The sequence below is a fragment of the Taeniopygia guttata genome, chromosome 18, assembly GCF_048771995.1.
Source record: "Taeniopygia guttata chromosome 18, bTaeGut7.mat, whole genome shotgun sequence".
In the NCBI taxonomy this organism is placed as follows: Eukaryota; Metazoa; Chordata; class Aves; order Passeriformes; family Estrildidae; genus Taeniopygia; species Taeniopygia guttata.
Genome location: NC_133043.1, coordinates 7,472,452 through 7,489,281, shown reverse-complemented (window position 1 = coordinate 7,489,281; position 16,830 = coordinate 7,472,452).

Genomic DNA, 16,830 nt, shown 5'->3' with positions numbered 1-16,830 from the left:
TTCTTTTTCTTTTGTGTTGTCATCTTCATTTGAACAACCTTCCCAAGACTTGAAAAGGTCAGTGCCCTCGTATTTGGGACACAGGATTAGAGGTGACGAGCTGTGTTGAAAGACATAATTGAGGCTGGGCAGCTCAGGAGATTTCAGCATACCTGGGGTTTGGGCAGCCCTGGCCCTTTGAAGGATCTAAAAGGTGTTTGTGGAGGAAACTATGCTGGAATTTCAAAAAGCTGCAGGCAAGCTCAAAAGGTGATTAATAGAGACTAATTGGTCTCAAGGCCCTGGATAGTGGCTCTGTGTGCAGTCCTCAGTGCTGGCACTTCTTTGTCCTGCCGAGGATCCTGCTCAGCTGCTGTGCTCAAGTGGCTGCAGGGAGAGAACAGGCAGGGACAGGAGGGACAGACATGGACAGGAGGGACAGGAGGGACAGACATGGACAGGAGGGACAGGAGGGACAGACATGGACAGGAGGGACAGGAGGGACAGGAGGGATAGACATGGACAGGAGGGACAGGAGGGACAGGGAGGGACAGGTATGGACAGGCAGAGAACAGGCAGGGACAGGCAAGGACAAGAAGGGACAGGCAGGGACAGGAAGGGACAGGGACAAGCAGGTGCTGTCACTGCAGCTGGTGCTGGTGACAAAAAGCTGTAAATCTGCTTGGGTGCTTAGTAGGGAGCCTTTGCTCTCAGCCAAAATGTAATGCTGATGCAAAAAAAAACCCCCAAAAATCCAACCCCATTTGATCAGGAGTGTCCTGATCAAATCCACCACCACCCTGGGATGAGCTGGGGGCCCCAGCTGGAGTTCCCCAGTGCCTGCCCCTGCCAGCAGGAGGTAGAGCCTCTGCTTTTCACTGAGTGCAGAAAGAGTTTGTTAAAGTCTGATAGGAATAAATTCAGCTGATTTCAATATTAATTGCACATTTTTGTCCTGGAAGTGTTCAAGACCAGGTCAAACAGGGCTTGGAGCAATCTGGTCCAGTGAAAGGTGTTCCTGCTCATGGCAGGTGGAGGTTTGAAGTGGATGGGCTTTAAAATCCCTTCCATCCTGAAACATTCTATGATTCCAATGCTGAAAAGTGGATATGCTGCATTCCCCACACCAGTATTGCCTTTTCCCAGGATTTCTGCTGTTTTAAGGTCCATTTCTGGCAGGAGCAGGCAGGGACCCTGCCCAGAGCAGCATCTCCCAGCTGGGCTCTGCAAGCTCTTAGAAGACAGCTCAAGACAAAACTGTGAAGAACAAACAGAGGTTCACAATGCAGGTCTGGCCTTTCTCATGCTTGAGGCTCAGGAGCAAAGAAAGTGAAGGGAAATCACAACAACAAACCAGTGCTGTGATTTAGCCTGACATTCACTTCAGCAGAGGAAAATCCTTGCAGCAGCACAGCTCAAGCTGACTGACAGCAGGGGGTTTGTTGGACGGGCATTAGGTGAAGGAAGATGGGAAGCATCAGCCTCCAAAAGTCGGTTTTTAAAGTCTCTGAGAGCAAAGTAGCAGCTGACTTCAGTGGAAGAAGACCACAAAGAAAGATCCATTATTTCCTTTTACACTCCACAGTCAGTGGGTCCTGCTCACCAGCTGAATGTGGGAAGAGGGAGAGGAAGAAAAGGAGTTTTCCATGTGTGGCTGAAGCTGCCCCTTCCCTCACTCAGTCTATCAGAGAGGAACCTGAGACATTGAGCACAGCCTGAGGAATGAACTCCTTGAAAATAGGCTGTATAACTGGGTAGATTTCCCTTCATTTTTTTAATTATCCCCTTTTCCACAGTGCCCAGCCCTCCCTCCTTTCTCATCACACTCTTCACTACACACTGTCTGCTTAGCAGAATGAATGGCTGTGCTGCCAGCACCGAGGGCTGGAACGGCTGCTTGCTTTGCTAATGGGCTCTCCTTGCAACACGGCAGCCACGGGGTTAAACAGATCCTTGCCAGCTCCAGTGATGCCTTGCCTTGCCTTGCCTTGCCTTGCCTTGCCTTGCCTTGCCTTGCCTTGCCTTGCCTTGCCTTGCCTTGCCTTGCCTTGCCTTGCCTTGCCTTGCCTTGCCTTGCCTTGCCTTCCCTTGCCTTCCCTTGCCTTCCCTTGCCTTCCCTTCCCTTCCCTTCCCTTCCCTTCCCTTGCCTTCCCTTGCCTTCCCTTGCCTTCCCTTGCCTTCCCTTGCCTTCCCTTGCCTTCCCTTGCCTTCCCTTGCCTTCCCTTCCCTTCCCTTCCCTTCCCTTCCCTTCCCTTCCCTTCCCTTCCCTTCCCTTCCCTTCCCTTCCCTTCCCTTCCCTTCCCTTCCCTTCCCTTCCCTTCCCTTCCCTTCCCTTCCCTTCCCTTCCCCCTTCCCTTCCCTTCCCTTCCCTTCCCTTCCCTTCCCTTCCCTTCCCTTCCCTTCCCTTCCCTTCCCTTCCCTTCCCTTCCCTTCCCTTCCCTTCCCTTCCCTTCCCTTCCCTTCCCTTCCCTTCCCTTCCCTTCCCTAACAGGGACTGCCCGAGCCCAGCATGCAGCTGCTTGAAAAGAAAGGTATTCCAAGCAGCACTGTGGGGGAAAAAAAGACCTGAATGCAGCTGAAAACATTTCTTTGTTGCTCCTGTGAGGTCTCTTGTCCTTTGTTTTGATGACAAAAATATCCTCCTGGGGCGTGGGGCTGCTGGTCCTCCCGGGGGGTGCCCTGGTGTGATCTGCAGTGGCTGCAGGCACGGAGGGGCAGGGATGCCAGCCCATTCCATGCCCTAGCCCGTTCCATGCTCAGCCCATTCCATGCTCAGCCCATTCCATGCCCCAGCCCATTCCATGCCCCAGCCCGTTCCATGCCCCAGGATGAGCCCTCAGGGCTGCTTTGTCTCCAGCAGTGCAGTCATCCCAAGGTCCTGGATTACAGATGGTCCAGATCTGTGTTCTCCTGTATCCTTAAGATAAACATGTCCTTCACTGTAGTCACCTACTCCATCATACACTCCTATCAAATGAGCCTTGGTAGCTCGTAAATTACTGTGCAAACCATTCCAAACAATAAAGGCAATTTTACTTACTGAACCATTAAATTTACATACTTAAATTAGACTCAACCAGACGTTGAGAGGGGACGTCTCGCGGCCAGACAAACAATGAATTTAGGGAAAGAGCTGCCGTGTACTTCCCCACCTCTCACATGAAATTAATGAGGTGCTTCAATTTAATCATCATTAAAATTACATCTTTATTTAGTTACTTAGCAGAGTTTGACTCACTGCGTGGCGTGGAACATGAGGTAATGCTTACAACATCAACCCTTCCACAGAGGGAGGCAGGGGGGAGGCCCATCTCCCCAAAATGCCTTTACACCCACTGCAGCCAGAGCAGGCATGCCTGCCATCATACCAAACCACTCTCCAGGGCTTAGCATCAAGGTTAGACAATGAGGGAAGAGAAACAGCAAGGTAGAGTAAATTGAGAAAATCAGGATTTGCTTTGCTTCTCTTCAGCTCATTTGATCGCTCTTGCTCCAGCAGCAGAGGGAAAGGGGCTCCCAACAAGCCCAGACTATGGATAATGCTAACTGGAGGAATGGCAGAAACTGATTTGTTTGGCTGCAGGCACTGACTCTGTGCTCAGCTGCTTTCTGTGAGCTGTTTTCCCTCTGATCCCTGTACAAGTCCTGAACTGGCAGATGTTGTGTGCCACGCTGCACCACAGTGAGCAGTTAGAGCAGCTCAGTCCCCAAAACCACAGCTCAGGCAGGGTGTGGGGGCTTTTTTTGGCATCTCTTTTGGGTAGCATCATCCCTCAGACAGGCAGGATAAATATCAGTTATGTACAGCAGGAAGCAGCACTCACACCTGAAAGCTTGCTACATTAAAAAAGAGAAAAAAAAAAAAAAAAGCCCACAAAAGAGTAAACATCAAACTGCCAACTGCTTTTTACCTTCTGTAAATCAAAATACACTCTGGAAGTAAAACCTCCCAAATTACACCAGGCGAGATGAAACATTAACCCGCCAAGAGTGGGGATGGCAGTGGCAGGGATGCACAGGCTGCAGCCAGAGCTACAGTTTGTCTACATTAAAAATGCAACATCAGCAGAGGTGTCTGAAAGAGTCATTTATCAACTCCTGGATTAGAGAGACATCTTAAAGTAAGTGCACCATTTATACGCACATATGCACAAATTGTCTGCCCTCTTTGTGCCTTGGAAAGTTCTCTCCAGTCCTCTGGGTAAATGTAGGGCCACAATGACATTAGGCATGGAAAATAGGAACCTTGCTCATGGTAACAGGGGGTACAATTCATGTGAGCAGCCGGGATGGAAAGTAATCTAATGTTGCAATTTCAGAGAAACAATATAGAGTCGCTCACATACATCATGATTAATGGCTGGATACCATAGTGTGAAAACCATTTAAAAAATGGCATTTTTGTCACTGACAATGTTACACATACAGTAAAGGTCATACATGATAAGAGCATTATCCATATTTCTTCTGCAAACATGCTTAACCTTGTAGAGCACAATTCCCTGGAAGATTGGTGATCCATCTCCAGCTGCAAACTGCGCTCTTCAGAACCTGAGAAGGCCAATTTTACATTTATATCATTCCCATCCACACACAGGCAGGCACTGGGAAGTGCCTTTCTGAGCAGAAAGGGATGGAAATGTTCTACAGCAGCACCTCCTCGGGGGCTCTCCTCCCTCCACCTTGGCTCCTGCTGGCACCCGACACCGAAACTGATGCTGGGCCCTTGCTGAAGCCATGCTGGACACAGGTTCCTGTGAATCCCCTCTCCAAAACCTACTTGAGGAGCCCCTTTGGCACCTTCTGGCCACAGGATTATCCCAGCAGTGGGTCCACACTCCCACTGGGGTGGCCTCTGCTACCTGGCAGTGCTCAACACAGCAGGAAAGGGGCAGCTGGTGCCCGCCTGTGTCTGCAGGGAAATCTCAACCCACTCAAGGATGACCACCTGGGAGGAAATCTGAGATGAGACCCACACATCACACATTAATCTTTTGGAGAGTTGCTTTAAAAGCACACAGATCCTGCCAAAGGGTTGGCTCAGCCTGTGGAAGAGGGTGGGATTCACCAGGTGAATCATTTTGGGTAAAACCCAGTCTGACGCAGCCCCCACACAGTGTGTGGAGCCCACAGGGCTTGTCAGAGCTCTTACAGCTGCAGCTGCAACCTGCATTATCACAAATATCAATGTTATTATTATCAACAAATAATTGTATTTTTAGTGTTATTAATCAATTTTGCATCCAAAATTCTAACAAGCTCCCATTAGGCCAGATTGCTCAATGCCCTGTCCAAACCAAGCCTGAGCAGTCCAACCACCCATGTTTGTGTGAGCATTCCCTGCTGGGTCACACCTTTCCCTGTCCCTCTGCCTGCCAGGGTCCTTCCCCTGCTGGTACTGAGCTCTCCTGATTAACCTCAGCTCCAGCTGCAATTCAGAGTTGTGCTCTGCACTAACAAGATCTTAAAGGCATTGTATGAAAATTTCATTATTCCTACAGCAAACTAACCCCTGCCTGAAACAAATATTTGTGGAGTGAGATGCAGTGTAAATAAAGCTTGTTGCGCTGGGTTAGACTCTAGTTTAAAGCACCTCTTCAGGGGGTGGGCACCAGGACAGGGGTGTGCTCACTGCTGAGGTTTCCCTTCAGCAGGGCACAAACACAGAAATGTGCCACAGCAGCCCCTGGGGCAGGCTAACAGCAATGCAGCTCAGAGCCCCTGCACTCTGCATCTCTGCTAACAAACAATCTCCCCTATAAAAGGTGCAGGGATGCTGTTAAAGCTTGCTGGAGCAGGGTGAGTGTGAGTTCAGAGGCTGCAGGCAGGATCTCCCCCCATCCCCAGCTCCCTGCTCCCCAGCAGATCTGCCCTCCTTTGCAGAGGAGAACATGATCTCACTCCGGAGGAATTTCCTCTGTGGGAGACCCTGGAAAACGCTCTGGTGCCTTGTGACCACCTCCTGGAGCAGCGGCTTCCCCCCAGCCTGCTGCCAGATGGGCTGGAGGACCCCAAGGCATTCAGGGGGTGACCACACCAGTGGGAGTCCCTGCCAGCCCAGGGATTTGTGCTTTGCTGGGAAAAGTGGGACCCCAGATCTGCCATGTGTGTCCCCAGCAGCTGGGAGGGCTCAGCCCCTCACACAGCCCAGGGTAGCAGGGAGGGATGGAGGGATGGAGAGGATGGAGGGATGGAGGGGATGGAGGGATGGAGGGGATGGAGAGGATGGAGGGATGGAGAGTATGGAGGGATGGAGGGGATGGAGGGATGGAGGGGATGGAGGGGATGGAGGGGAATGGAGGGGATGAAGGGAACATTTCCACGCTGGCATTTGCAGCTTGTCACATCAGCTTTTGCTTTCTTATGTGAACAGCACAGCGAAGGCTTCCCACTGTGCCCAGGGTGGGAAAGCTTTTCCCCAGAGTAGTTTGCAAAGACTGGCTGGACCAAATTATTCTTCTCATCATGAATGCCTCTCTCTGAGCCACCTTACCCATGCAGATACTCCAGTGTTATTAATATGAATGAATGCATCTTGTCTCGGGGTGTCTCATGGTAGAAGCCATTTCAGAAACACTGGGAGGGTGGAGGGAAGGAGAGAACACAATCGAGCAGCCCTGGTTGCATCTGTCCTATTCCTCAGATGACGATTTCCCTCTCCCAAGAGCACCACAGACTAGAGGCACTCACAGATCACACATCATTCAGTCTTTTGCTTTGCAAAATTAGCTTTCTTAGCAAGGAAACAAAGGATTTGCTGTATTGGATCAGGCTACCGACATTGCTGCTGCTGCATCCAAGCTCTGGCACTTAAGAAACGCGGCAGCTCTCCCTCCTCTGGCTGTGCTGGCCAAGTCCTGCCTGGGGAGCTGCACACACAGCCAGAGATTGCTTCCAGATTGCCACAAAAATTCATCTGATGCTCAGCAGCAGGTAGTTTAACTTCTCTCCTAATTTTGTCATCTTACAGACCCACAAATGGCCAACATTATTTAGTCCTTTTAAAAACTCAGCCAGAACGTTTATCTCAATAAGTGCCTTCGGCACTGCCCTCCATAAAGCTGACTGCGTACCACATAAAAGGAGGGTTTCTTTTTACTCCTTCAGAATTTACTGGCCTGCATGGTTTACTTTACAGCTGTTAATACAATGAAAGCTTTTGTAAGGAGGGGATGGTGCTGGGGAGTGGGGCAGGAGCTGGCAGAGGAGAAAGATAACAGTCTGTGCCTAATGCAGGGCTCCACACGCCCGGCCCGACGGGAGGACCATAACTCATAACACATTTAATGGCACAGGCGAGGAGAGGGACTGCTGAGCATTCCCCAGAGGGTCACACACAGCCATTCCCACCAGCTCTGGAGCGGGGAGGCTTCTCTGGGGCTGCACCAGGCAGCAGCAGCTTTTAATCCTCTCCAACCTATGCAGAGGGATGGAGGGGGCTCTTGCCTGCAGAGCCTGCAGCTCCCCGTGCAGCCAAGGAGAAGAGTTCACAGCCAGGGAGAAATATTAAAGGTGATGCAGAGCCTCATGTCTGCAAACACCTGGGAGATGCCAGTGTCTGACACGGCAGCAACAGCCTCTTTTCTACTGACCTTTAACTCCTGCTGGCCCAAACCAGAGCACAGCAGGCACGCCGCTGTGTTTTACAGCGCCTCGGATCAAACACGCAGCCCAAGGCATGGAGGAGAGGTTTCTTTGGGGATGAGCAGACGTGGGCTGTGCAGCAGCAGCAGCTTTGCCTCATCTCATCTGGAAATGCACTGGGAAACCTCCCTTCTCCTCCACAGATCTGCTCCAGGGGCTCCCTGTCTGCAGCACTGGGAGTAAGGGAAGGAAACCTTCCCAGCCGCACACAGATGGGAAAACTCGGTGTTTCCAAAAGGCACAAATCCAATCTCTAGGGCAAAACCAGTGTCCTGGCTCTTTGGGAGTGCTGCCCATCCCTGTGCAAAGGCAGGGCAGTTGTTTGGAATGGGTGAGAGCCCAGGTGCCCACACAACCCCGAACCCCACAACTCCACACAGGCAGCAACAGCTCCAGGGGGACACACGAGAGGATGTGCAGGGAAAATCCCAAAATCCCGGAGCCCTGAGTGCTCTGTGCTCGGGTGTGTGGTGACACACACACAGTGTGAGCCTGCCCGGGTCTCCACGTGCATTTTCCAGCAGCTCCATGCTCCCCACAAACCCAGAGTTAACTGCTGAAAGTGCTCCCTGCCATCTTTTGTGAGCCGGGAACCAGGAACGCTGCATAAATCATTATTCTTTCTAATTACCAGGAAACATCAAACAAGACAAGCATTTTACTCCTCATCACTGAATTTTGTTATGCTAATTAGAGTTGTATAAGCTGTTGCTATTAAACCTGGAGAGTCAGAAAAACATTTGCATTAATACCCACAAAGCTGCATCAAAACCTAGTTATTAGTATTTCAATGAGGTTCAGGTTACAGGGAAGCTGCTGCCATTTCAGGGGCTGGTTTGTTGTTTTTAAATCCTGCTGTGAGAGAAAATATAAATAAATGCAGGGTGAGGCCTCATGCAGACAATACTCCTTTAATATGGGGAATTAAAAAAAAACAAGGCAACTTTGATCAGGAGGGGATATAGAAGTGAAGGGGAGAGAGGGAAGGCAGAGCAGTGCAGAGATTTTGGTGCACTGCACACGGGGCTGCTCAGCCAGGGCCTGCACCCACTGTGGATGCCAGGCTGGGAAGTGCTTTTTGGGTTTCTGAGTTGCTGCTGCTCCCAGGCACTTTGCTTGATCTCAGTGGTTTGGGTCGGACTCAGCTGGGAGGAGGAGCTGGTTCCTGCCTGCCTCCATGAAAATCACCTGAGTTTGCCTCCACCTACGCCTTGTGCATCCCACTGACACCAGGAGGATGGGTGACAGGAGTTCTGGGTACCAAAATGCACAAAGCAAGCCACACGTTGGTGGGGAACCAACTCTGTAACAGGAATTGGCAATTCCTTCTTTTTAGTGCCAATCACAGAAGCTGAGTGTTTCATCTGAAGGTCTCACAGCACTTCAGAAAGGCAAATTATTCCCCCATGTGCCCCTTTAATACAACAATTATCACCGTTTGATGCATCAAATACATCTGAAAAAATTAGGGGAGTCCAAACAGGCAGCTTGGGAGCAAGGCAAGGGTATTTAACCCCTGAGGCCTGAGTGCTGGAGTTTTATTTTGGTGAACTGTTCACAAAGGCACATTCACATTGATGATTTCCACCATGTGGACATGCTCATACTGAGCTCACATGATGGTGCAGCAAACCTCGTCCTGCACTGGGGGGCTGTGACAGGTTCATACACAACAGAGGGAACCCGTAGGAGAAAGAGCTGGGGTGTCATTCAGGTTGGGAGCATCCTTACTCCAGAAAGTGCCAGAAAATGCCAGAAAACACCAGAAAACGAGGGGGAAGGAGCTGGGGTGTAATTCAGGTTGGGAGCATCCTTACCCCAGCAAGTGCCAGGTTGTTGGACCTGGGTGAGAGGCACTGTCCTCCTCTGCAGACACTCGCAGTGGGCTCCATCCATGTGCAGGTTCCCCAGCCCCTTGGCTCAAACCACATCACTCCCTTTGCCTGGCATTTATTCCCCAGTAAGGAGCAGACCCTACTGACAGCTGGGTGCAGCTTAAAGAACACATCTGAGCTGTCTCTGTGACCCAAGTGCTGTTCTATAGACAGGGGGGACAAATTACCTGTTTTTAGTGTCCATTTGTCAGATCGCTGGAGAGGGAGAGCCACTCACTCTCTCACTGTATATTTCTATCAAAGAAATAAAAAAAATAATTAAGGAAAGAGAAGTCTGTGTTGCCTCTTCCCTTGCTGGTGGGGAGCTCAGGTGAACTGAGCAGTGCTGTGCCTCGCTGAAGATGAATTGTGGTGGCAGCTCCATCATCCTGCTGATGTGGAGGAAGGTGGGTGCACCCAACACCTCCCTGTGCTCCCCTGAGCTCTGGGATGCTCCTGGTGGGGTTCCCAGCCCAGGCCACGTCCTCTCCCCCAGCAGAGCCCATCACATGCTCACTGTGCACCCTCAGCATCCTTTCCACCTTTGGGGAGCATCAGGTGTGTTGGAATCTGAGGTATTGATGATGCTGAGATGTAGAAAGTCTCTGTCTGTCAGCCCCACTGCCAAAGCAGAAGCCATAATTCGTCTGTGCTGGTTTCAAGGTTGTTTATTCTGTTTATCTCTAACATGTTCTGCTGCCCTGCCGCAGCTCTGTCCTGCAGGGCAGCGTGTGGGGCTCTGCCCTCAGTGGGGTGGTGCAAACATTAAATACCAGAAACTACCTGTGCTGGATTTACAATAACGTGCCAATATCTGTCACCTACGTTGGACAGTGTGTCCCCAGCCTGAACCAACAGAAAAATGCCAACACCACAGTGAAACATGGAGGGCATGAAGAAGGAGAAAAAGGACAAGGCACACCCAATTTCCTCCATCTTGTCCCCTTTGGACCCCTAATCTAAAATCCTAAAATTTTCCTTAGTACCCGTGCCACACTTAATTATTACTTATATCAAACACTCAGAGCTTGTAATTCATCCTGTAAGATTGAAAACTCTTTTCCATGGACAGAGATCACAGCCAGTGTCTCTGGGGGCTCTGTCCAGGGGGGTTCCTGACCCCTGCCAGGGTCCCAGGGCAGCCAGGGCAGCCAGAGGGAAGCCCTGGGCTCCCACACAGGTTCTTCTCCCCAGCCTCATTCCCTGCTGAGTCCAGGGGAATGCCCCACAGCTCTCTGCCCTCCAGGAGGGGATGTTAAGGCCTCATTCCCTTTATCTCTGCCAGGATCAGTGTCAGGAGAAGAGCCAAACACAAGGCAGGTGCCAGCACCCCCCAGTCCCACTCTAACACTGCATCCTCCCTAATCACAGGCAGATTAAAAAAAAAATCCACATCAGCCATGCTGAGGAAAGCAGAACTCTAAGAAGGATGAGGAAAATGAAGGCACTGTGAAATGCAATAGATGTCAACTTCTACTTATTTTTTAATTTCATCTCTTACAAGCTTTTTGGAAGCTAACATGATTAAGTTCTTCACACAATTTATTAGCATCTTGTTGGAAATCCAGCAGTATATTACACTGTCTGAGTAATCCAATTAGTAAAATGTATTTATTTAACCAGAATATTAGCTGCACACAATCCCAAATGAAGTAAAGTCCCTGATCCTGGGGTTCCTCTCACTTTCTGGAATTCATTTACCAGCTACAGGAAGGCTTACTCTAATGAAATAAATATCAGCCCTATGTTTTTGGAATAATACAAGAACACAAATCTTGCTGCTCATTTAACTGCTGTATTTTTTTTTTTTTCCTGCAGCAGATACTGATGGCACACAGATTTCACAGCAGCATAAAGGTTTTTCTGGCTCTTTCACCTTCCTCTCACCCCAAACCAAAGAAACTTCCCCAAACTCCCCAAGCCCACCTGGCTTCCCATTTTTTACAGCTACAAAATCATTCCCCAAATTAAGAACACACTTTCTCTTTTTCATTCAGCAATTCAGTGCAAAAGTGAGCCTCGTCCCTCTTTGCCCTGATTTGAAAGAGCTTTGAAATAAAACCACTGTAGGAAGCAAGGGCTCTCCAGCACTTTTCCCCCTCCTAATGAAGGAGCTGAGTGACAGCCCCCGAGGCAGGAGGTGCCTCAGCAGCATCCCTGCCATGCTCAGGGCTGGCCTGCCCCAGTGCCGAGCTAAGGGACTGTGCTGGGGGTGCAGACAGATGTCTGACACTTTAGGGGGGTATTTTTGTGATTACTTCAATTTTTTTAACTCACTCCCCTCCCTGCTTTAATTTTTTCCTGCCTTGGATGCTCCTGAGGGCACAGCATCCCCACCCAGAGCCCCTGGCTGCCAGCACTGGGGTGGCTGTCCCAGCCTGTGCCACCTCCTGGAGGGGATGTGAGTGGTGCCAGGCAGGTGCCAGCAGGAGAAGGGGCAGAGTTCAGCCCAGGGGATGGCCAGTTGTTGATCAATGGTATCTTTTTCCAGAGCTGCTGCTCCAGTTCATCTTCATAAATTGGATTAATTAATTCTTTTCCCCAGTGAGCAGCAGCAGGAGGTGCAGTCAGGAGCAGCAGCACAGGGCTGGGGCAGGAAGCTGAGGAGTCCCATGACCCTGGTGCTGGGGCAGATTTTGGGACTTTTTCCCTGGATTTGTGTTGGGGCTTGAGGGGAGCTGCAGGTGCAGCTGGGGAGCTGCAGATACCCTCATCTCCTCCCACCCAGACAGAGGGTGGAAATAAAAACCTCAGGGTAGTGCAGTGTCCCTGGTGTGCATCTCAAGCACCCCAAATCTGGGATTTTGGGAGTCAGCACATGCCAGATGCCAGCAGGAAAAGGCACAGAAGGGATGGATTCGCTTTACTTGCTCATAAACCCTTTTCCTCACACCTCATGGAGCATGACCAAGTTCTCCATCTCCAGCAGCACCTGTGAGATAACTCTGACAGCCACAATGGCAGAGCTGGATGGAGAAGGAAGGGACTAATGGCCAGAGTTAATAATAGACATCATTTGCAATGTGCTTCCAAAAAAATGAAGGTCCTGAGGCAAAGGAGCTAATTTTGTGTTTCCTCTTGGATCCTGCCTGAGCACAGGGGAGGGGAGGAGGGGAAGTGTCTGCGCCAGACTGGCTCAGAGTGCCAGTCCTGTGATGCTCATTCACATGCAGAGAATTTGAGAGAGATCCTCCCATTAATGCAAACAGGAATTACCCGTGTAATCTTGGGATTAGCAGAACCCAAGGAATTATTTACATTTCCTAAATGAGGGAAACTGTATCAAGTGGGTGAGGCAGAGAAGGAAGCTGAGGTTGGGAGGGCGACTCTCTCCCTGTGTCTGCAGGAACCAGCATCCTTTGGTGCCTTAAAAATGGGTTCACCAGGGCTGCAGTAAATATTTGGTGTGCTTGGACAAATCTGCTGCTGAGGTGCAAAGCACACAGAATGATTTGGGCTCATGGCCAGGGAGGGAGGCATCAAACTCCAGCCCCAAATCCTGCCTGCAGATCGTTCCCACATCACAGGGTGCACCCACTCATCCTCCACCAATGATTACAGTGGCGACAGGAATAATTAAGACAATTTTTAAACTCTTTTATTTAATTTCTCTTGCAGAGTCTCTCTCACAACCACTCAAATCCCCCTTGGCAGTGCCCGGTGTGACTGCTGGGTGGGGACACAGATGTGGTCCCTCCTGGGCCACACAGAGCATCCCTGTCACTGGTGGCACCACCACGCCCTGAAGTGGGGCTCCAATCACCCAGAGCCTTCAGCACATGGGTAATTTCACTCTTCCCTCCTCCAAAGCCACGCTGAGAGGCAGCAGCACCCTCAGAGCCCCATCTTCTCCCAAATCCTGTAACACCCACCACAATCACAGCAACAACAACAACAACAGTTGCAACACCCCTCCATCCTTCACCCAGCAGACGAGGAGTCAGACTCCATTTCCAAACTAAGACATCTCGTGTGTTATTCTCCCTCCCCTCCAGACTAATAGCTGACAATGTATGCCTTCCACATTAATGATAAGGGTTCAAGGGGAAAGAGGCTGCTCTCCTGTTTCGCTGACATTACACTCCACTATGTACCCACCAACATACCCTAAGGCAACAGAACTCGTAATAGGTTCCTCTAACTGCCTCCTGCATCAAATTTGACACCGGGTGCTTTCTTCTCCTTTCCCATCGCTCACCTTATAACTCTGTCATCATCATTGATTTTGACTTAAGGGGAGAAAAAAAATCCACCACCCAACCCTCTCCCCCTGCTCGAGCAGCACCAGGGTGGTGGAGCACATCTGCTGCAGGGACCTGGAGCGGGGAAGAGGGAGCCAAGGGGGCTGCCTCTGTTTTTCCCGAGTCTCAGTTGTGGAGGGACTGAGGCAGCACACTGGGAACGTTTGCTGCACCCAGCAGAACGAGTCTGCAGCCTCAGGACACTGCTGCTGGCTCTGGGGATGCTTCCCAGCTTGCAGGCAGCACTGCTCGGGTGCTCAGTGGATTTTTGCTCTGGGCTCGTGATTCCTCTGAGGTCAGGATTTGTTAATTTTTTAAGCAGAACTCTTTTTTCCTTCTGTCTTTCTTCCCCAGGAAAGACAGCTGGAGTGATGTGCCTCTCTGCATTGTGTCACTTTATACACTGAGCCCTCCTCTGTGACATGCCCAAGTTCTGCAGCAGAGGTGATGCCAGACCCAGCTGGGTGCAGCTCAAAGAGCACATCTGTGCTGTCTCTGTGACCCAAGTGCTGTTCTATAGACAGGGGGGACAAATTCTCTATTTTTAGTGTCCATTTGTCAGATCGCTGGAGAGGGAGAGCCACTCACTCTCTCACTGTATATTTCTATGAAATAAATAATAAAAAATTAAGAAAAGAGAAGTCTGTGTTGCCTCTTTCCCTTGCTGGTGGGGAGCAAGCCCTTGGGAGTGGCAAAGGGGCGAGTGCTGGATTCACCATGGAGAGGTGAAGGACCCTTCCCAGTGGCAGCACCAGGATGGTGACAGGTGTGTCCCATGGGAGAAGAATTTCAGCTCAGTTCAGTTATCAGATGACCAAGGCTCTCAGAAGAGGGCCAGACTCCCATGCCAGCCCCAGACCCTTCCCAGCAGACAGACTGACTTGGGCTCATGGCCAGGGAGGGAGGCATCAAACTCCAGCCCTCAAATCCCTGCCTGCAGATCGTTCCTACATCACAGGGTGCACCCACTCATCCTCCACTAATGATTACAGGGGCAACAGGAATAATTAAGACCATTTTTAAACTCTTTTATTTAATTTCTCTTGCAGAGTCTCTCTCACAACCACTCAAATCCCCCTTGGCAGTGCCCGGTGTGACTGCTGGGTGGGGACACAGATGTGGTCCCTCCTGGGCCACGCAGAGCATCCCTGTCACTGGTGGCACCACCACGCTCTGAAGTGGGGCTCAACCCCTAAAATGGGGCTGCAACCCTGCCAGGAGAGACCTCAGATCAACATCCAGCACTTTTCCTTTAGAGCTGCATCCCAAGATCTGCCTTCCAGGGGCTGTAACAGTGTTGGAAGGGGAAGGAACCTGTCAAAATTCCCCAGCATGGGGCAATCCTTCTTCCTGCAGCCCAGGCAGACCCTTCCTGAGGGATGTGGGTGAGCAGAGCTCCTCTGCCTGGTTTTCTCACAGATGCACAGCACTGACTCCCCAGAGTGCTGCTGACCTGCAGCTGGTGTTTTCTTTGATTTATGCCAGAGCCTATTTAGGTCCTCTGCTTAAAACAATCCAGTTCATGTCAGCAGTAAATGAAACTGTGTACCATCCAGCAGCTGTTTTGCTGCTACCTGAAATGAGTTTCACTCCAGTTCTTATCATGAAGAAATCCTTTTAATCATCAAAACTGCCACAGCTGCCTTGGAGCTGAGACGGTGTGGTGATTTTAACAGGGAAAGGCACATTGCAAGCCAGGGCCATGGAAAGAGCCCTGGAATTGGAGGTGATTTTCTCTTCCAGGGTTGCAGCCAGTTTGGGCACAGTGACAGGTTTAAATGAGGGCCTTTGGCTGCAGAGACCAGTTTGGTGTGAGCATTTGGGGCAGTAAGGGCCAGACTGGGCCCAGAGATGGCCTCTGGGGTTCTCCCCAGTGGCCCAAACTGGCTCATGAGTGGGAAAACACCAGTGGCCACTAAGACTTGCTAATTTTGAAGATCCTGCTACTCATATGGCCAATAGAGCCAGTAAGGACCAGTTCAGGAAAATCCCAGATGAGACGGGCTCTGAATCCATGCTGCAGCCACTACTCCCTGAGAAATCTCCTAACGAAGGATTTACTAACGAGGCTGCTGGCAGAGAGCGGGGATGTGCACGAGAAGCAAGGAATATCTGCCCAAAGCTGCTGTGAATTCATTAAGGGGGATGGCAAGAGCTGGGCTGCTGCCTTTGGGGACACAGCGTGAGGCCACATAACCTGCTCGTCCCACCAAAAACGAATGATCAGAGCTTGACTAGCGAGGAGCAGGCACCTGCCACGAGCTGCTTGCAAACAAGCTGCAGACCAGAAGCAATTTGAGGGAATTATTCGGGAAATAATTGTAAATAATGAATGAATGAATGGAGAAAACTGCAAGCTGTTTACAGATAACTCGCCGGCAGAAAAGAGCTGAATTTGCCAAGTAGGTGATTTGCTATTGATTATTTCCCCAGTTCTAGCTGTAACCTTCTGAAGCATTAATTAAGACAAGTCTTCTCAGTTCAGCATATTCTAATCTGCTACAGGTCTTGAGAGCTCAGCAGGGCCCTCCTGGATGGAAAGCTGGAGGTTCACACCCTGCCTGGGTGGGGAGGAGGCGATGGTGCTGTTATGTGTAGTAGATATAATTCACACCATTTCTAATATGATATATGTGATATTGAATATTTGTTAGAGTATACACGTCTGTATTAGGATTTCCCCCCCCCAACCCTCACAGGCGAGACTGGGTGTACATTGGAAACTGATTTACAAGTAAGAAGGTAGGGCTGGCCAGGAGATGGAGATGGGCCATGTCTGGAGAAATACGGGAACCCCAGGTGCGTGAAGGACCCGAGATGGATCTCATGGAAATCCTGAGGCAGATCCATGTGAAAGCAGCGTTCCCAAATTCCCATAAATTTCATCAAGGGATTCAACAACTCCAGACACTGAGTTGTTCTCCCTCATCACCGAAAAAGAAAATCTTATTAACATATGGACTGTGAATAGAAAAAAAGACTGATTGCTGAAATCTTGGCCTCAGGAGGAATTTTCTCTATAAAAACTGCTTGTGCCAGGATGGAGGTGTGTGGGCATGGAGGAAAACCTCTGCTGAGGCTGATTCCTTGTT